Raw genomic sequence first — 18,963 nt, 5'->3', positions numbered from 1 at the left:
CACTTAACTTGAAACAAAAGCAAGATCTACTAACTTTCTACAGTAAAGTTTAGCCTTGTTTGTAATAATGGCAATCTTCCTGATAGTGGATGTCACAGAACCAATAAACTGAGGCTAAAAGCACTGTGTTATTGGAACTTGGTTAAAGCGCCACCAATGTTAACTCCATGTTTGTGATGCTACATGGATTTTTTTTACTGCACTGCTGATTCTTCACATTTATGGCCAGTGATCCAAAATGTGCAATCACTCACCTAAAAAGGAGGGCTCTCAACCTCAAGGAGTTCCCTTGGATGATGTCCTGACCCAAGGGGAGAGTCCCCAACTCTAGCCCTGCTGCTCTGAGGAGGAGCGACTCCAAACGGCTGCCCAAGGCGCTCCATTTTTACCTGCTCGGATCTGAGCTGTGGTGACTTAGCCCCCATGGGCTCAGTGTTCCTGGGCTCTTGTCTGCTGGGGGGGAAGCTTTCGCAAGCTTTGGTCAGGGCTTTTGTCAGAGTGGGTGTAGCTGCCACAGGGATGCTGACCATACACCTCTGACACATCCTACCTTTCTGTTTGCAGCAGCCAAAAGCATCTCTGCATGTTGGATAGAATGAAGTTGAGGGGAATCCCTCAGGTTTGAGGTGGATGCTCTGAGGGAGGCAGACTTTGAAGAGAGGCACTTGTGAGGCAGTGATGTTTTCATTTGGTATGGCTGCCCTCCTAAGCTACATCTTCAGAACCTCACACAATACACAATCAGTTAATGGGTCAAGATGAGAGCCTCAGAATGCTTCTGGTTGCAGCTGGCTTGGCTGTATTTAGAAGATTGCAGCCTGGCTTCTGAAGATCCATTTTACAGCATCCTGCATGGCAGCCACAGCTTCTCTGATGGAAAACAACAGTGGCTTTGCTGTGCCTGCTGCTCTATAACAAAGTGGGTTGTGTCACTGCTGTTCTGGAAGCAGCTGATTTTGAATTATGATAATTGATGTGATAGCTTGATTAGTAATAAGCTGGTGTCTGAAAAGTAAACCTTCCTTTTCTGTGAAATATGAAAAATTAACTCATTTTCTCCAGTTAAAGCTTCTTAGATATTGAATCCAGTCTCTGAAGTGTCACTTGTATTTCCCTCATTCTTTTTTCTTCAGCAACTGTTGCATTTTATCACCATGGTAAGTGAGAACTTCAGCATTCTTCAGCTAGAAAAACTCCATGCAGTTATCAGTCAGTGCATTTACCAGCATCGGGAAGATTATGACAAAACTGAATTGGTGAAGGTGAATAGATTTTTGTCTTCTGGCACTTTCTATCACTGTTGCATTTGGCATAATCATTGGCTGTTTTAGTAGGGAAAGCCTTGAACTTGAAGGTCCACCCTGGCAAAGCAGTTCACCTCAGTCTGTCAACAGCTCTTTCCAGACACTTTCTAGGGCTGTGGGCTATGGAAGGAGGGTGCTTTTCTCAGTCTGTGGCTCCCTCTGTCTCTCCTTGCAGGCAGTCAGACATGGCAATACTTTGTATTGTAGTCATGCTGTTCTTCAAAAGACAGGAAGTGTGAGACATAACAGGAGTGTGAGACTTTTCTCTAGTCTCACCATCATCTCTTTTTAACTAGCAGGGCTTGAGCATCCCTCATTTGACATACGGGGAGATTCCTGCCTGTGACCTTTTAATGGTAGTGAGTCAGATTCCCTGACCTCTTCCTTAAGAGACGATTTACAAGTTGTCAGAACTGAGGAGAAATCTTCCAGAAGCTCCCATGGTCCCAGCCAGGGATTCCCAGTATTGACTCGATTTGAATAGGTTGGATATTCAGATACAGACTCGTACAGCCCCTCTTGCCTACACAATTTTTGGACATGAAAGGATGCATTTGAAGCTAGTGGGAACAGCAAGGAGTTGGGATGGTGATAGCACATGGATTTGTTAAATATAAGAAACTCCTCCTGTATGTGCACATTATTTATTCTTTCTTATAAAGAAATAAACAGGGTTCTCCAAGATTTTATTCACACTAACTGCTAGTTTGTCTTCTTTTCTCATTAGGAAATGAAGAAAGAGATTACAGCCTTCACGTACTCCGTGTGACTCCTGATTTTGGACTAAATGACTTCTTGCTCTAATTCATTCAAGATTACTTCTACATATATATTTATATATATATTAAGATATATTTGTTTAAGATTAAGAAAGCTCAAATAAAGTCTTCTAATTGCTTTTATCTTTTTGTCCTGGCAGTGTATTTGTATGTGACATACTGCTGGGATTGCCTTTGTAAACACTGCAGATCTGAACTTCTACATAACTTAAGTACCTCTCTTTAAAAGAAAACAATCAAAGATATTTCTTTGATAAGCTTTTTTCATCACTTTCCAGCTTGTGGAAACGTGTTTTTCTGAAGTAGTCAGGTGCTGTATAGTCTGTTGTATATGACAAAAAGGCTTTAAACCAAATCTCTTTCTTGGTGTATGAAAAGTCAGTTCTTTATAAACATCTTAGTGCAGATCAGAGGTAACATTGTGGGGGTTTTTAGTTACCTCATCATACCCCAAGTTGCTTTCATAGAATTAACAACCTAAAGAAAGCATGTGGGAGAAACACTCTTCTCACAAACCTGAGAGCTTTTTTTGTAGCATATTTTTGCCTATCAAAACCACTTAACTTGAAACAAAAGCAAGATCTACTAACTTTCTACAGTAAAGTTTAGCCTTGTTTGTAATAATGGCAATCTTCCTGATAGTGGATGTCACAGAACCAATAAACTGAGGCTAAAAGCACTGTGTTATTGGAACTTGGTTAAAGCGCCACCAATGTTAACTCCATGTTTGTGATGCTACATGGATTTTTTTTACTGCACTGCTGATTCTTCACATTTATGGCCAGTGATCCAAAATGTGCAATCACTCACCTAAAAAGGAGGGCTCTCAACCTCAAGGAGTTCCCTTGGATGATGTCCTGACCCAAGGGGAGAGTCCCCAACTCTAGCCCTGCTGCTCTGAGGAGGAGCGACTCCAAACGGCTGCCCAAGGCGCTCCATTTTTACCTGCTCGGATCTGAGCTGTGGTGACTTGGCCCCCATGGGCTCAGTGTTCCTGGGCTCTTGTCTGCTGGGGGGGAAGCTTTCGCAAGCTTTGGTCAGGGCTTTTGTCAGAGTGGGTGTAGCTGCCACAGGGATGCTGACCATACACCTCTGACACATCCTACCTTTCTGTTTGCAGCAGCCAAAAGCATCTCTGCATGTTGGATAGAATGAAGTTGAGGGGAATCCCTCAGGTTTGAGGTGGATGCTCTGAGGGAGGCAGACTTTGAAGAGAGGCACTTGTGAGGCAGTGATGTTTTCATTTGGTATGGCTGCCCTCCTAAGCTACATCTTCAGAACCTCACACAATACACAATCAGTTAATGGGTCAAGATGAGAGCCTCAGAATGCTTCTGGTTGCAGCTGGCTTGGCTGTATTTAGAAGATTGCAGCCTGGCTTCTGAAGATCCATTTTACAGCATCCTGCATGGCAGCCACAGCTTCTCTGATGGAAAACAACAGTGGCTTTGCTGTGCCTGCTGCTCTATAACAAAGTGGGTTGTGTCACTGCTGTTCTGGAAGCAGCTGATTTTGAATTATGATAATTGATGTGATAGCTTGATTAGTAATAAGCTGGTGTCTGAAAAGTAAACCTTCCTTTTCTGTGAAATATGAAAAATTAACTCATTTTCTCCAGTTAAAGCTTCTTAGATATTGAATCCAGTCTCTGAAGTGTCACTTGTATTTCCCTCATTCTTTTTTCTTCAGCAACTGTTGCATTTTATCACCATGGTAAGTGAGAACTTCAGCATTCTTCAGCTAGAAAAACTCCATGCAGTTATCAGTCAGTGCATTTACCAGCATCGGGAAGATTATGACAAAACTGAATTGGTGAAGGTGAATAGATTTTTGTCTTCTGGCACTTTCTATCACTGTTGCATTTGGCATAATCATTGGCTGTTTTAGTAGGGAAAGCCTTGAACTTGAAGGTCCACCCTGGCAAAGCAGTTCACCTCAGTCTGTCAACAGCTCTTTCCAGACACTTTCTAGGGCTGTGGGCTATGGAAGGAGGGTGCTTTTCTCAGTCTGTGGCTCCCTCTGTCTCTCCTTGCAGGCAGTCAGACATGGCAATACTTTGTATTGTAGTCATGCTGTTCTTCAAAAGACAGGAAGTGTGAGACATAACAGGAGTGTGAGACTTTTCTCTAGTCTCACCATCATCTCTTTTTAACTAGCAGGGCTTGAGCATCCCTCATTTGACATACGGGGAGATTCCTGCCTGTGACCTTTTAATGGTAGTGAGTCAGATTCCCTGACCTCTTCCTTAAGAGACGATTTACAAGTTGTCAGAACTGAGGAAAAATCTTCCAGAGGCTCCCACGGTCCTAGCATTTTAACAGACACTGTTAGGGGCAAGTCCAGTGGCTGGTAGCTGAATTAAACCGTAAAGAGTCTTCTAGGTACCTGGAGAGAATTGTATCTATTATATCAAAGTGAATATATTGTCGGTATAAGTATATTTAAGGACAAGTAAAGCAATACCCTGTTTTGGAGATGTATGCCCCATTACACCAGCAGATAAAATTTCTCTTGGTTCATTTGTCAGCAAATTACCATAAAACAGACAAACAGAATAAATCTGAGTGTGGCAAAATACATGCCTGTTGTGTTGTGTCACCTCACACACATATCTGGTGATGCTGAATGCCCAACTGTGCAATCCCTCTGTGAGTGCTGGTTTTGTAGGTGAGTTTTAGTTTGTTTCTTTCTAGTATGTTTGTCCCAAACACGTGTCCTATGCAGAATTTCATCTTTTGTGCTGTTTGGAGGTGGATTAATAAAAATCAATGAACTTCTTAGGTGGTTTTGTCTGTTCTATTTTTATCACAGAATAATTTTGGTCAGTAACATCCCAACACTTCAAAGCCAGCTCTTTAAAATAAGAACTGTATGCAAGCAGCTCACCCTGCTCTTGGTGTGTTGGTTATAAGGCAATGACAAGCAGAGGAGGAAAAAACCTATAGTGAAAATTCATGTTTTAATGCAGTGCGTGACATTGGAAAGGTCATAAAGGAATTCATATCATTTTTCCTTAACTGAGTCTCCACCCACCTGCTGCCAGCGGTTTCCAGTGGGACAGTAGGGCCAGGTTGCTGCCCACTGAGATTCCTGTCCAAAAACCTCAGCACGAGTGACAGAGTGAAATCGAGGAACCAGAAAGTTTCCTGGCATTCAAACTTCTTCTCTAAAAGCTTTAATCCACCCCCTTCCTGTCACTAGTCTTGACAGGATACCGTATCCACATTTTAATGTCCTTAACTGTTAACTGTGTAAGTCTTGATCTCCCATGATCAACTGTTAGCAGTTAACTCCTGGAGATTCCCGCATGCCACAACTTCATTTTCCTTTCTCAGGGAAACAGTCGTATTTTAGCGTCTGACCTAAAATGGCAAACAGCGACGAAAGGATTCTGCGTAGGGGAATTAAAAACTAAAATGTGACTAAAATACGTAGGTATGTACTAAAGGAAGAAGTCCCGTTTCCCCAAGTTCTGTAATTAAACAAAAACCACAGCGATTCTGGTTTCATCCCCTCAGAGCCGCGCCTCCTGCGCTCACTCGACCCTGGTCCTGCAGCCTGCGGCCACGGCCTCTCTCAGAGACAGCTCAGGGACCCCCCGCGGGACTACGGCCGCCGCCGTCCTTAACGCCCGGCGGGGTGCGCGGCCCAAGTTCGCCGCCGGAGGGAGGAGCGGGCTGCGAGGGCGCCGCTGCCACCCGGGAGCTCCCGGCCCGTTGTCGTTGTCGCAGCGCGCAGTTCCGTGGCCTGACCGGAGGGCGAGGAGCCACCGCTGGCACCCCGCGGCCGGCCGCGGCCGCAGCGGGGCCGTGCCGCCCCCCGGCTGGTGTCCGCCGCCTGACGGGCGGGGCGGCGGCGGAGCGGCTCCGCCTCCGCTCCCTGCCAGGGAGGCTGAGGCACCGGCCGCCGCTGCCCGGCCTCGGCGCCGCACCCGCCCCGGGGCAGCGAGGCGCCGGGAGGATGCGAGTGTGCGCCGCGGGCGGCGGCGAGGCGAGGGCCCGGGCGGCCGGCGGCGTTGGGAGTTCCCGGCTCAGCCGCCGCCCCCCCGCCCCAAAAGAAGTGCAGTAGTTTGTGAAACGCAAGATGGCGGCGCGGCCGTGAGCGGAGGCGGCCGGCGGGCAGGCGGGCGGAGGGGGCGAGGCGCAGCGGCGCCGGCAGGTATGGGCTCGCGGCGGCCGTCGCCTCTGGCGCGGGCGGACAGGGGGCTCTCGGCGTCGGGAAGAGAGCGTGGCCCCCGCGGGGAGGCGTGTCCCTGCCTGCCCCGCTGCGCCCCGGGGCCCGCGTGCTCTCCCGGCGGGGGCCGGGGCAGCGCCAGCGCGTCCGCCTCCCTGGGGCAAGGGCGGCTCCTGGCCGGTGGGGGCGGGCGCCCCGCTGCCGCCCGCGGGGTGTGCGCGGTGGGCCGGCCGCGCCCCGCCCGCCTCGCTCGCTGGCTCGCTCGCTCCCTCCCTCCCTTGCTCGCTATTGTTTGGCGGCGGCGGGCGAGGGGCCAGCCCTGTCCCCGCGGCCGGGGGGCATCGCCTGCCGGGGCCGGCGGGCTCCGGGCGGGCTGGGGCAGGAGGCGTCGCGGGGGAAGAGCCAGGGCGTAACTTCGGAGCGGGCTGGTGCCAGCCCCCGGCCCGGCCCGTGGGGGGTTGATCCTGTTCGGGTCTGTTCTTCCCTCCTCCGACCTGCGCCAGCCGCGGAGCCGGAGACCGTGCGTGGCTTTGCTCGCCACGGGGCGGACGGAGGAAGATTGGTCCGAGTCGTCTCTCGGGGAGGAAAGTGAAGAAGTTCCGTCCCGGAGCGGCTGCAGGAGCTGGAGCTCCCGGCCGGGGTCACGGGCTGCGCGCACCCGCGCTGGCGCTCGGGCTGACGGGCGGACTGACGGCCCCGCAAGCTGGCGGCAGCAGGCGAGCCATGAAGTTGTGGCTCCCGAGTTGTGTCGCATCCCGGGGCGTTGCAGAGCGGGGCCGAGCGTGGAGCAGCGGCACGGTGTATGTGCAGGCAAAGTTGGGGAAGACGGCTGGTTTACTCTTGTGGGGGTGTCTGTGTCCTGGGGCGCGTTCTGATGCTCGGCTGTCCCCTAGATCAGCATGTGCAGCACTGGAGATCAACACCGGCTTTAATAAACCATGTAATGGAGGCGGTTCTGGATCTCTGAAAGGGCTCAGAGGATCTGCAGTAGGGAGCATTGTCTGGTAGGTACCTGTGCGGGATTTCTGAGCTGCTTGGACTTTGTGGTAGGTTCAGTAGCTGCAGGAGGGATGGAGAAGTTTACTTTGCACGAAGCATCACGTGAAGTAGTGAAGGCTGAGATGTCTCGGTCTGCAAGCTGGCATAGGACCCGCTTATGTTTAAAGTAGGGATGTACAGAGAGTATGTTGGGCATCTAAACACTGAGTAAATAAAAAATAGATTTGGTTAGGAAGCTCGTTGCATGAGAACAAATATTCCGTAAAATGCAGGAATGAGATAGGAATTTTCAAAGCTGTGCTGCTGGTTTTGACCAGCACTCTGCTTTTTGTTCGGTTTTGCTGAGAAGGATTTCACACAAGAATAAAGCAATTTGTGAGTACTTGGAGAACTGCTGTTTAAAGCAGTAACATTTTGATCTCTTTGAGCCATGGCATATCAGTTAGAAAACCTTTTTGTCACTGTCTTTCAGCATTGCCAGCAAAGCGGTCTGTTTCACTTGCGGTGGTAAATGAATTCCCCTGAGCCGATTAGAAGTAGGTGCCATTTTTTATGACTGATACGCTGTGGTTTTTACTTCAGGTTAGTGTTTCCTGTGCCTTTGCTTGACTGAGAAGCCGTCTACTCTCACGTTTGGGTAATGGGTGTCTCTGCTGTGATTGTCCCCAAACTCAAAACGTAGCAGTTTGAGGTAGGGCTTTTCTTTGTGAGGCATAAGACTTGACTGCTCTCTTCCTGTTTCTCAGGACTCTCTTCTAGATGACTTTCTCTCTTGCAACACCCTTGATGACCTATGCGTGCTTTAGCTGGATCCAGTGTCCTGGTGTCTGGCCTTAATTCCTGTCATTTATCACTGTTGGTTACTATTGGAGTAGGTGGTATTTATCACTGGGTACCGATACATCACTGGAGACTGTTTAAGCTGTGTGCTGAACGGTCCTGCCTTGTGTAGATTCTAGTACTAAGGGATTTGTATCAACTAATGGATTTTGTACTACTGCTAGGATTCCTTTTGTTCCTAATGTACCAAAAAGACCGGTTCTTGTATCTCTTGCTTCACTGAGCAGTTTATATAATTTCCCTCAATCTTATTGCTATCCCTGAGCTTTCTCTTTTGTTTTGTTTTGGTTTTTTTTCCCCACTTGTTTATATGTGCTCTGAGGGAAAGGACTGAATTTTGGTAACTTTTTCATCTAGTTATGATTCGTGACCCTTTGGTTTAGATGTGACCTTAGAGGAAGTTTGCTTTAAAATACAGTCATGCATCTTTGAAGTCAGAGTCTTTCCTTCAGAGTGAGTTAAGGATTTTTTCCAGCTTTATGAAACTGGAACTTCTAAAGCACTAAGTACATAGAAACTGAGGTCCATTCTGTTTGTACATAATAACCAAGGCACAATCACCTGTAGCTAGGCTATGTCTGATCGTTATTTTGGTGACCAGTTTCTCTTTACCTGTCAAGCTGAGGTCAAGAATTCCACGCTGTCAAATTGAGTATTTTTATGTTTTCTGATTTTTAGAAATCCTGATCTTGTTGCAGAATGCACAGAATGATATTTTCAGTGTGTGTTTATTAAATTCTGTGTGAAAACCATTTTGGAGTCACGGTGTAGGGGGAGGTTCTGAACATTTTTAGCTGCGTGCATGGACATGCTGTTCCCTTCTGCATGTTAAGGGTCAATATTCCCTCTCCTTTTGCTTTAGATGCAGGGTCATTGATCCATAAATGTCCAAGATAGTTCATCTCCCACTTTTCGGTGGCTTGTAAACAAGTGATGCAATTTTCATTGTAGGACCATTTCCCCTTTTCTTTTGTTTATTTGCTATTTCTTAAATAGGCAGCAATATTGATCTTAATGTTCTATTTGTGTATCTCTCCATTCCTTGTCGGTAGTATCACCTTTGTTAAGTATATACCTGTAAAAATACAGGTTTTCTGTTGTTGAAGTTTCTGATATATTCAAATTGGGCATTAATACAGCTTCTTCAGGCTATGAAAGGGATGTGATTACTTCTGTTTTCAGCATTAGTAGTAATTCAGATTTATAGTTTTCCCATTAATCTCTCCTTTTTCTTTGTATATTTTATATTTTAAATATTTTTTATTATTATTATTATTTTTCAGTGGCTAGTTCAGGACCTTCCAAAATATCCAAACCATTTTGCTGCATAAACAGTTGTTTCTTTTTCTGTGGAGGTGGAAGCCACCGAAAATGATACATTTCCTTATCCTGTACCAGCCAGATGGCATTTCATAATTCTGTGCTTGCGTCCCTTTAACTGATGGTTCTCTTCCAGTTCTGTTGTCTTTCTTCGAGGAACTGGAAGGAACTTCAGAAGGTCCGCCCAAGTGTTTTTCATGTCCTTCAGATTTCAGTGAACTGTAACGTATGTCATCGAACAGTGTCTCTACTACCAGCTTCAGAAATGAGCCTGAATTGAGCAGAAGGTGCTGTCGTCAAATGGAGGAAGATGTGGACCACTCTTTTATCATTTAGAGCTTTGAGGTCATAGTGAATGTTAAAGTTTAACAGAACTCAAAGAAAAGGAGTATGCTCTAAAGGGGCAAGAACTGGAATATAGAGTACTTTTACTCATAACACTAAAATGATAAAAAGAGCAATGTTATACTAAAACACAGGAAGTAGGATAATTGCTAGTGAGTAAAAGAGGGGCAGATGTGGCTTAATAGGAGAACCTTTAGGAAAAATGGTCAAGAACTTTGAACATGCTCCTTTTTGCGCTCCTTAGATGATGTCAGAGATAACCAAGGACTTCACTTTGCAAGCATCCTTTAGCAGCATGACCTCTGCTTGTTCCTGTCAGGTCTGAAGAAGCCCAGTATATTCAGTTTCTCAAGAGCAGGCCTCAGATTATGTTTGGAGCCGTTTAAGAAAGAGAGTATGGTATTTTTAGGCTCACTGTGCAACTTTGCCTTCCCCAGTGGCATTTTGCAACCTGCTGCTCACCTTCTTTGTCTCGCTGGAAGTTAAAGGAATTAAGGTGGTGCTGAGGGATTCACAATATGAAGTCCTTGCTCAAGCAAGCTTGAAGGCTGGCAGTTTTGTTTCCACAGTGGGCAGACAGAACTGTGTAATGAGGCATGCATAACGCCAGCCCTCGCTGTTTGGCAAAGCTGGTATCATTCTGAGTGCCAAATTCACCCCACCAGACAGAAGGACAGAAATGAGCTTTTGAACTTTCTAATTGTTATGGTAAAAGTTCCACCTGTTCAGCACCCTGAATCTTAAAAGCATGAACCACAGATACTGGATGGGAAATAAGCTGTTAGGTTACAGTTAATACTGTGAATTAGGCAGTCATTTAGATTTTAAGGCTTGAATGCTTGTTTGTAGCACAAGAGTGTGCTGCATTCCTGTTATTTTAACATTATCTTTCTTTACAAAGATACTAAGAACTTCATAGGTGGAAATGCATGTTTGTATAGTCTGAGGCAATCTTGGCAGAGGTCTCTAAGCTTAGCTTTGCTAAAAATTGAGGCATATGAGCCTAAACAAAGCATGGTAGTAATGCGGTTGCCTTCCTCTCTGTGTTATAATGGAAAGATACTTCTTAGTCAGAATGCTGTCGACTTTAAAACTGTCCTACTGGCTCTATGCATGGGTGTAAGGCTCTGTTTTGGTAATTAGGTCAAAATGAGACAGAGTACTGTTTTATGTCCTAAAAAGAGTAAAGGGGACACAATGGGGAGGGAGACGGGAAAGAACAGTTATTACTACCTAGGCTATAGCAGACTGGTTGTTTTGTTAAGCCTGACCTATAGCTGTGTGCTTTTCAGTTGAGATTCATAGTCAATCTTTACAATACTTTAAAAGGAGAAAAATAGTGTCTTGTTATACACAGGTCAGCTGTTATGCACAGCTTTTTGTACACAGGTTGCCTTCAGCAACATCAGTTGGAGCTGAGGGTGGTCTGCATCAGAGCTGTATCAGGATTCTTTAGGCATTGGCAGCGCTTGCCAAGTGAGCTAGATGGAGCAAGTGTGAAGACTCTGGGGTGTCTGTTTCTTAGCAGGATTCTTGGTAAGATGAAACACATTTGTAGCTTCAGTGGGATTTTTGGAGCATTCAACGCTGCACAATGTCCAGCCTTGTTTGTAGTGCTGAATACTTACAGCCCTCTGTCCTCCAGACTTCTCAGTGGGGGTCTGATCTGATAAAAGGTTCCCAGTACCTGGAGTGCCCCTTGAGTTCAAATTTCTTGTGCATGGATCGGTGTGAGGAAGTGGTGCCCCTGTAACACCCCTGCTGGCATTCTAGGTAGCTGTTCAAATATGGTGCAGACCCACACAACTTTGCTGCTTGTATTTTAAGAGTGCTTTTCAAATTTGACTTCCTAATACGTTTTACTTAGGTTTTGCCTGTTGAAAATTGTTTACTTAAATTGTCCCAGCACAAGGTGGGGGGGTTGGAACTAGATGGTCTTTAAGGCCCCTTCCGACCCAAACCATTCTGTGGTTCTGTGATTCTGTGAAGTTCGTTGGAGGAATTTGTGTGTGAGTAGAGAATGAGTGGTTTTATTTTATTAAAATAATTTAAGATGGAAAGGGACTTTCTTTGTGTGTGGTGAGATGATTGCAGCTTTGGATGTTTTACCTTGCAGTCTGCGAACAGTCGCTTTAAATCTGTTTCTTGATAAGTAGCTTTCTTGGTTTTAATTTTGGTTTTTATTCTCCAGCTCTTGGGTTCCTCCACCAGAAAAATAAGGCCTTGTTAATATCAGCTGTTTGTATCTTTGGGGGACAGGAGGGAGGAGGTGAGGAAAAAAGAGTAATACTGAAGTAAAGTAAGTTTACTCTTTCTACACAAAGTGAAGAAGCAGTTACATGTGCACCTCCTTAGAAATATGTACTAATCATTGTATGTAACGTTCAGAGAGAGAGAAGTTTTACATTACTGCACTGTCAGTACACTGACATTTTACTTGAGAATGCTTTGCTTTGAAAGCCTTCCAGTGCATTAATGTTTGTGTGGATGATGAGTGTGAACACTGTACCCTGTAGTCACATGTGCTTACTGGCAAACAGCAAGCAATACTTTAACAGCAGTTTAGGCCAGATGCAGATGGGCACGAGCTAGTTCTGAGGGCAGAATCTGTGGCTATGTGCTCCTTCGTACGAGTGAGGATCCTATTTCTGGATGTAATCCTCATGAAGTTACTATCTGTGTATTACTGAACAGGAGCCCACTTCCTTACCAGGGAACGTTTAAGTCCGGATGTTGCAGAGAGCTGTCTGGGGAGAGAGACACAGGCTGAGCGTGAGAGCTTGCTGGAGGGTTGGGTCTGAAGGTTGCTTTGCACCAGAACAGCTTCTTCTGCACTACTTTATGTGGAAAGATTCAGTCATTTCCACCCAAAGCAATGAAATAAAAAGCTCAGTCAGCCATTTCATCTTGAGATACCCCGCCCTCCAAAACAAGTATTAAAAAGAAAATGTAGGCTTTGGCCCATGCATAATCCCAGTAATTCCCACTGATTAAGTTGATGCTCGTACCTGGGATCTAGACAGGCCATGTTTTGCTAAATGTAAGTACCTTTTTTAATTCTAGTAGAGGAAGTTACGAGATCTATATAGTCCCTTTGATATTTTATTTAACCCCGTAGCTGCTTGGGAAGGAAGGAGTCTGTTTACCTTTGTCCTAGATTCAGTTCTAATATCTAAGGTTTAAATGAAAGCGGGTTGATCTTTATTCTTAATGATTCATTCTGCCTCAAAGCACAGTGGTTTCTAGTTGTGTGCTGCCTTTCCCACTGGGGGATGCAAACAAAAGAACAATAATTTCAGACTCCTCCTTCAGTTTCCAAGAGAACCTTAGCTTCTCAGGGATAGCTTTGAATTTTAAAAGCATGTTCTTCCAAATTATGTATTGATTGCACACGAAATAGCAGCGCTGTAATATGCAATTTAAAACAAATGCACGATGGTGCTCATTTGCTTTTAATGCTGCTTTTTTTTTTTCAGCAGAAAAACAAAAAGTGGATTCTGTTCCCATAAACCAGTCTTGCAAAATCCTCACCAACATTTATTAGTCTAGACACAAAATATTCTCACCCGGCCTCAGCTTGACGATGGCAACAACCAAAAAAGAAAATAAAAAGGCAAGCTAATATTGTACTTGGCTGTCAAAAAAGGGAAGGTGGGGGAGGAGGAAGGAGAGTTTGCCCCAGGCGAGTGAACCAGTAACATTTTGCTGGGGCTGCCTACAACAACAGATGCATCTGATTCCCAGGGGGGTTCCAGGCCTGCCTGTTCCCTTATGCTAAACTTGGTCACTCTCATAAACATTCTCTTTGAGTACCACACCCCAGTGGTATCCCGGGCTTTTGTGATTTGATTGATTTAATAATGACACAAGAGATGGTTCTTCTTGCTTCTCCTTCCCAATCTTCGTATTCCCCTGTATCTCTCCCTCCGCCTCCAGATATCAATTGCTTAATGCTGGAATTCAAAACCAATCCTAATATATGGGAGCTGCAACAGTTGATAGCCATAAAATTGGTTTTAACTAGGTCATTTAATCACTGTCTAAATCTGCACATAGGGAACCTTGATTTAAGGGATTTCTTCTACTCTCGATTTGCGTTTGTGCTTTTGATAACTTTCATCAATGGCCAGTAATTCTCATTGTTTGATACCATGGCAGTTTGCAGAGCTTTGGCTTGTAAAGTGATGAATTATATCAGTGAGTGTTTCTTTTATCACCCCTTTATCTCAACTTGCAGTCAGAGTATTAATTACTACTTTTTTGTCATTTTTATAGAAAATAGTGAATTATGTATGTCTTGTTATTCAGAGAATGATTAGTTCCTCGTTTCCTGATTTATATCAAACTATTTGCTTGGAAATTAAAATTTAATGAAAAACTCCCCTAAACAGCATAACATGTCTGTATTATTAAAGAACTGTAAATATGTAGAATATATAAAAATACATTTATTCAAGCAAGACTTTTCTGGTTTTAAACCTATGGACTTATGAGGCAAAATATGGTACTTTTTATACTTCTGAGATTTAATTTATTGTTCTGTGTCTGTTAAGATTTTAGCCCTGTCAGAGTTTATGCTTAAACCTGAATTGGAGATCTTACACAGAAAACAATGTGTCCTGCTTTTTCACCTTTGAGGCAGGGCACTTCTGTCATTCATGAACTAATTTGTATCTTCACTCAGTGCAGGTGTCTGCAAAGTGAATGTCTGTATATAAGGTTAGTCACTGACTGCCACTAATCCTGTGTTTTCACTAAGAATTTCCAACTTAGTCAACTAACATAACTTGCTTCTAAAAAAACAATTATATGAACTAAAACTGTCTGGTTTAGTACTGATTTTTTCCTTCTTCTCCTTGGTGCTTTTATCCCATGAATAAAAACTTACCAGTTTAACAGTTGGGACAGCACTTCAGGCAGTCACTGGTGCTCTTTGAGGATAACTGGTTTAATGTTGGTAAATTTGATAGGTGTAACTCACATGAGGAAATCTGTGTTCAGTTATTCTTGAAACATTAAATTAATAAAGTGTTTCTGACTAAAACTTATTTTGATTGTCCTACTTTAGATAATAGGAGGTTTGAACAGAACGCTCATTATTCTCTTCCTCCTTCCCCCACCCAATTGATGCTACCATTTCGTGCTGTGTAATTTTTAAGGCTTTTCTGTTGCTGCTTAAATGTGTTTTTAGCAACACATACAGTACTTTTAAATAAAATTCACCTGCCTATTCTCATTTAAGTCAGTGAGAGTACGATTTTGACCCTAGGGTATTTATGCAGCTTTAAACTACCGATGTATTTTAAAACAGAACTAATCCAAATTTTTTGGTGGTCTTTAATGCAAAAAAGAAGAAAGCAGCACCACAGCTATTCACAGTGGTTTAGTTAACTACATGCTTTCCACTTAAATCCTGTTGTGCTAATTTTCCACCATTATACCAGCACATGAGAGACAAAAAGTGAAACCGGGCAGTGTGTTTTCAGTAATCCCCTCCTTGGCAGCACTGAACATCAGAGGTGTGTGTTTCTCCTGCAAGAATTGCTCACACGACAGGACAGAAGGAGCAGCCTCCAATTTGCCTCTGCACTGAGGTTGTCCCCTCGAGCAGGGCTCTGGGCAGATAGGAGAGTCCTGTGTGTAGTGGAAGGTAAATTGTGGAGCTGAGGTTCACAGTCAGAAGTTTGGGGCATCAGCCTGGGTAACAGTGGAGCAGGGAACCAGGCTGGTGAAAAGAGTTGGTGGTTCTTGCTGGGTTGCTTTACTGCTGCATCCAAGGCTTTTATTTAGGTGAGCCAGGAGCAGTGTGGAGCAGCATCAGGCTACTGCCGGACTCCTAGTCCAGCAGCACTTGTGAAGTACAACACAGGAACTGCAAACCTCCTGTGCCAGGGGATGAAATAGTTGTTCTGAGATGCTGACTTTTCAAGACCCTTCATTACGCCATGGTAACTCGAGTACACAGTCATCCCCTCTGACTTCTGCAGGTACTTTGAGACTCAGCTTTTATTCCACATGTTCTTCTTTGAAAGCTCGATAGTCCCATATCTTTTACCCCTTTTTTTATCACTGGGCTGATGGCAGTAAAGTGTTTATCCACTCTGAGAATGCATGATGGGGGGAGGAAGGGGGGATCAGTCTTTGATACACACAGAACAAGACATTATCTCCCACAGAAATCAGCGGGAGCATCTGAGGAGCACAGTACAGTACTCAGCAGGGGGGTGCAGTCACTGTTCACAGGTCACTGTTGCAAATAAAAATGCTTTGGTTTTCACAAAGGTTAACTTGGTACACAGTGGTGTTTTACTATATAGTTGAGACCTGCAGAGAGTGTTTATGCAGGCAGCTTGGGCTGCCCTCCTTCTCTTTAGCTGTAACCTGAAACATCGCAGAATCCTGGGGAGAAAAATTGAGTAGAAGGCACTTTTGGAGATCATCTTGTCCAGCTTTCTACTCAGATTTAACTGAGAAGACAGATAGGGTTGTTTGGGGATTTACCAAGTTTTGAAAACTTCAAGGATGGCAATCCCGTAAAAATTCACAGTAGGTCTCCACAGCCCCTCCAGACAACCGGTTATAGTTCTTCACCAGCACTGAGATGCTGACTCTGCCACCACCATGTCCCTAAAGTCACGTCATCTGTAGCAGACCAAAAGCGTGTTGGCATTGCAGTGAAAGGCAGGTGAACCTGAGCTAGCTTGACAATCTTGCCCTGGTCCTAGCAGTAATTCAGTGCTGTTCTGGGAATACGTGCACTTAATGGCAGCGGCCAAATACCCTGAATATGGAGAGAGAAACTTGAATGCTGTGAAAGTGCTGCTGCATGAGCAGCGTTGGTTGGATCAGGTCAGAGGATAACATCCTGAAGAACTCCTCTAAGATCAGCTGTGCTCATGAGCATGGACAGAACTGTTCTGCATCTCTCCAGTATGGAGGAATCTGTCAGTAGATTCTAGGTGAATTCTTGGTTTTGCCTGTCCTGACGAGATTCAGCGTACAATTGTGAAGCTGTCCTGAAGCCATGTTAAAAAATCCCTTTTAAATATCAGCTCTCAAGTCACATGTTTTACTTCCTAAGTGGAGAAGCAAATCATGGGGCAGAGAAAACGAATGACTTGTTACACACTCTGCGCTCCTTGACCTTCTTACAAAGTGGTAGCACACCTAAGAGGCTGGAGGAGGCTTTAAGGAGGAAGGAGGCAGGTCCAGGGCATGCAGAAGAGGTCCTGAGGAAGCACGTGTGAGCAAAAGCCCATGGTAGCTTTAGAATCTTTAGAGGAGGTTCTAAAGAGTAGTTGCAGAGATAATGTGCCTTAAAGTCTTCTCCTTGACATGCACTGACCTAGGGCCATGCAATAGAACTGTAGTATTGGGGTTTTTTGCTTTTAAAGTGATACTGGAAGTCCTTGCTTTTTCTTCATCCACAAAACGCTGGCCCATAAAACACTTGACTTTATACATTTATTTCAAGTATTTTGGGAATCCTTTACACATACTTAAACTATGGGTCTGTATCCTAGTGTATGCAGGTCTGTATATACCTGTGGAGCATGTAGCAGTGTGTATTAGTGTCACCTGCTGAGTCCATTGTAAGCCCTTGTTTTCAGTTTCTTATGTTCATGGAAACAAGAATTTCTCACACATTGTTTCTATTTGGAGGCTGCTTTTGTTCTCTGTTCGTTGAGTTTTGGGGAACATTCAGCTGGTTCAAGAGCAAAATTGACAGAGTGAGAAGAGAAGAAAGGAGAGGAAGGGAGGCAATCTCAATGTGAAAGCCGTATTATCTCTCTTTCTGAACAACTCTGTTCCTCAGGGATTTGACAGAGGAACTTGAAACTTGGCAAGGCTCTAGCCCTGTGGTCTGAGAAATGCATTCCACTGTTTAAAAAATAAAAGGCAGAATTATGAGTCACTACCTTTTTGTATCCCAGGTAGAGTTTGCAGAATGTTTTGTTACCTGCTCTTGATCGTGCCTTTATGCCTGTCATGCACACCTGCAGGCTGTTCTAAACCACCTGTATTAAATGGATTCTCTTCCTCCGTCTGCCTAGGTTACTGTATTGGCATGCATCAGCGTAGTCCTTAAGCTGCTGCTGCTTCTTGTGCTCCTGTAAATGCCACTGGGTAAGACCTGAGACCCGGTCCCACTTGTTTAAGGGTAGAGCACTCCCAGTATTGTTCATTGCTGTTGAGAGGTGTCATTTTGCTACGGTGACAGGCAAATACTAAAGCAGATAGCAGCCGATCTGAAATCTGGTTTCCAGTGTGACAAGGGCACGTACAGTGAGTTGCAATCAGTGGAGGAGGGGGAGAGGAGAGGGAGACAATCTGTGCTGAGCTGTGTCACCTTCAGAAACGCGGGGGTTCCTGTATAGCACGAGGGATGATTAGAGGATGAGTTGGGCTATCTAGCAAGGGAGACCATCTGTAGGACTGCTGCTTTGGTGTCTGAAGAAGCTGAAAGGTGTCTGGGGACACGAGCTCTGGGAAGTGAAACGAAGGTCTTGTACTTCCAGCACTAAGGCTGGGGCCTGGGAAAAGGGAGGTCTCCAGAAATTTCTTGTCTGGGAAAAAACAAAAAGAGGCAGATTCGAGTCAAAAGGAACATTTTGTGAAATTGTGTCTGTGCCAGATTATTTAATTTTAAAGAAAGAAATCCCAGAAGAATAAAACCTTTTGCTTTGATGGTATAAGGAGAAACTTTTTTGATCAACAGTTTTTAGACTTAATAATTTTTTACTGCGCTGGGTTTTTTTTAAAGCCAGTATAAAACATTTTGAGGGTTAAATTAAATGTTTACTCAACCCAAAAGATATTTCTAAATCTTTTTGTGTCAGTAATGTATTTCTTCCTCCTTTCATTTTCCTATGTAACAGCACAGCAAGCAAAACAAATAGAGCTGTAACTATGCTAAAAAAGCATCCCTACCTCTGCTGCCATCTTACTGGGTATGATAAGCATTTACAGAAGCCTGGTGCTCACTTTCAAGAACAATCACGCAGAGATATCTGGTGTTAAGAGTACTGAGAGCTCACAATTTGAACTGAACACTTCAGTAGTAAAAGACCTGTCTATGTGAGGTTTAGCTGCCAAGGTGACCAGATCATGTAGAAAATACAGGCAGATGTGACTGAAAAGCAGAGACATGCACTGTATATATTAAAGGTACTTCCTCATCAGTGCACTGTGATTATTAAGTA

The 18,963-nt window shown here is 44.5% G+C and overlaps 1 protein-coding gene across 4 annotated transcripts in view; it reads left to right on the top strand.

Annotated features, from left to right (window-relative positions):
• The first annotated feature begins 5,979 nt into the window (after nt 1–5,979).
• The window catches only part of ZHX1 (zinc fingers and homeoboxes 1), a 28,460-nt gene continuing 15,476 nt past the window's right edge, over nt 5,980–18,963 (top strand). For 2 of the 4 annotated variants that reach the window (XR_013956195.1, XR_013956196.1), the window contains exon 1: nt 5,980–6,241. The gene's annotated coding sequence lies outside the window, so the exon portion shown is untranslated. Of the gene's footprint in view, nt 6,242–7,228; nt 7,261–7,735; nt 7,792–18,963 lie in introns of those variants that run through there. The other 2 variants (XM_080610106.1, XM_080610105.1) reach the window with 2 other exon arrangements.

Source organism: Psittacula echo (genome assembly GCF_963264785.1).
Source record: "Psittacula echo genome assembly, chromosome: 2".
Classification (NCBI taxonomy): Eukaryota; Metazoa; Chordata; class Aves; order Psittaciformes; family Psittacidae; genus Psittacula; species Psittacula echo.
The sequence above is the reverse complement of the archived record's forward strand: the minus strand, read 5'-3'. Positions and strand labels throughout refer to the sequence as shown.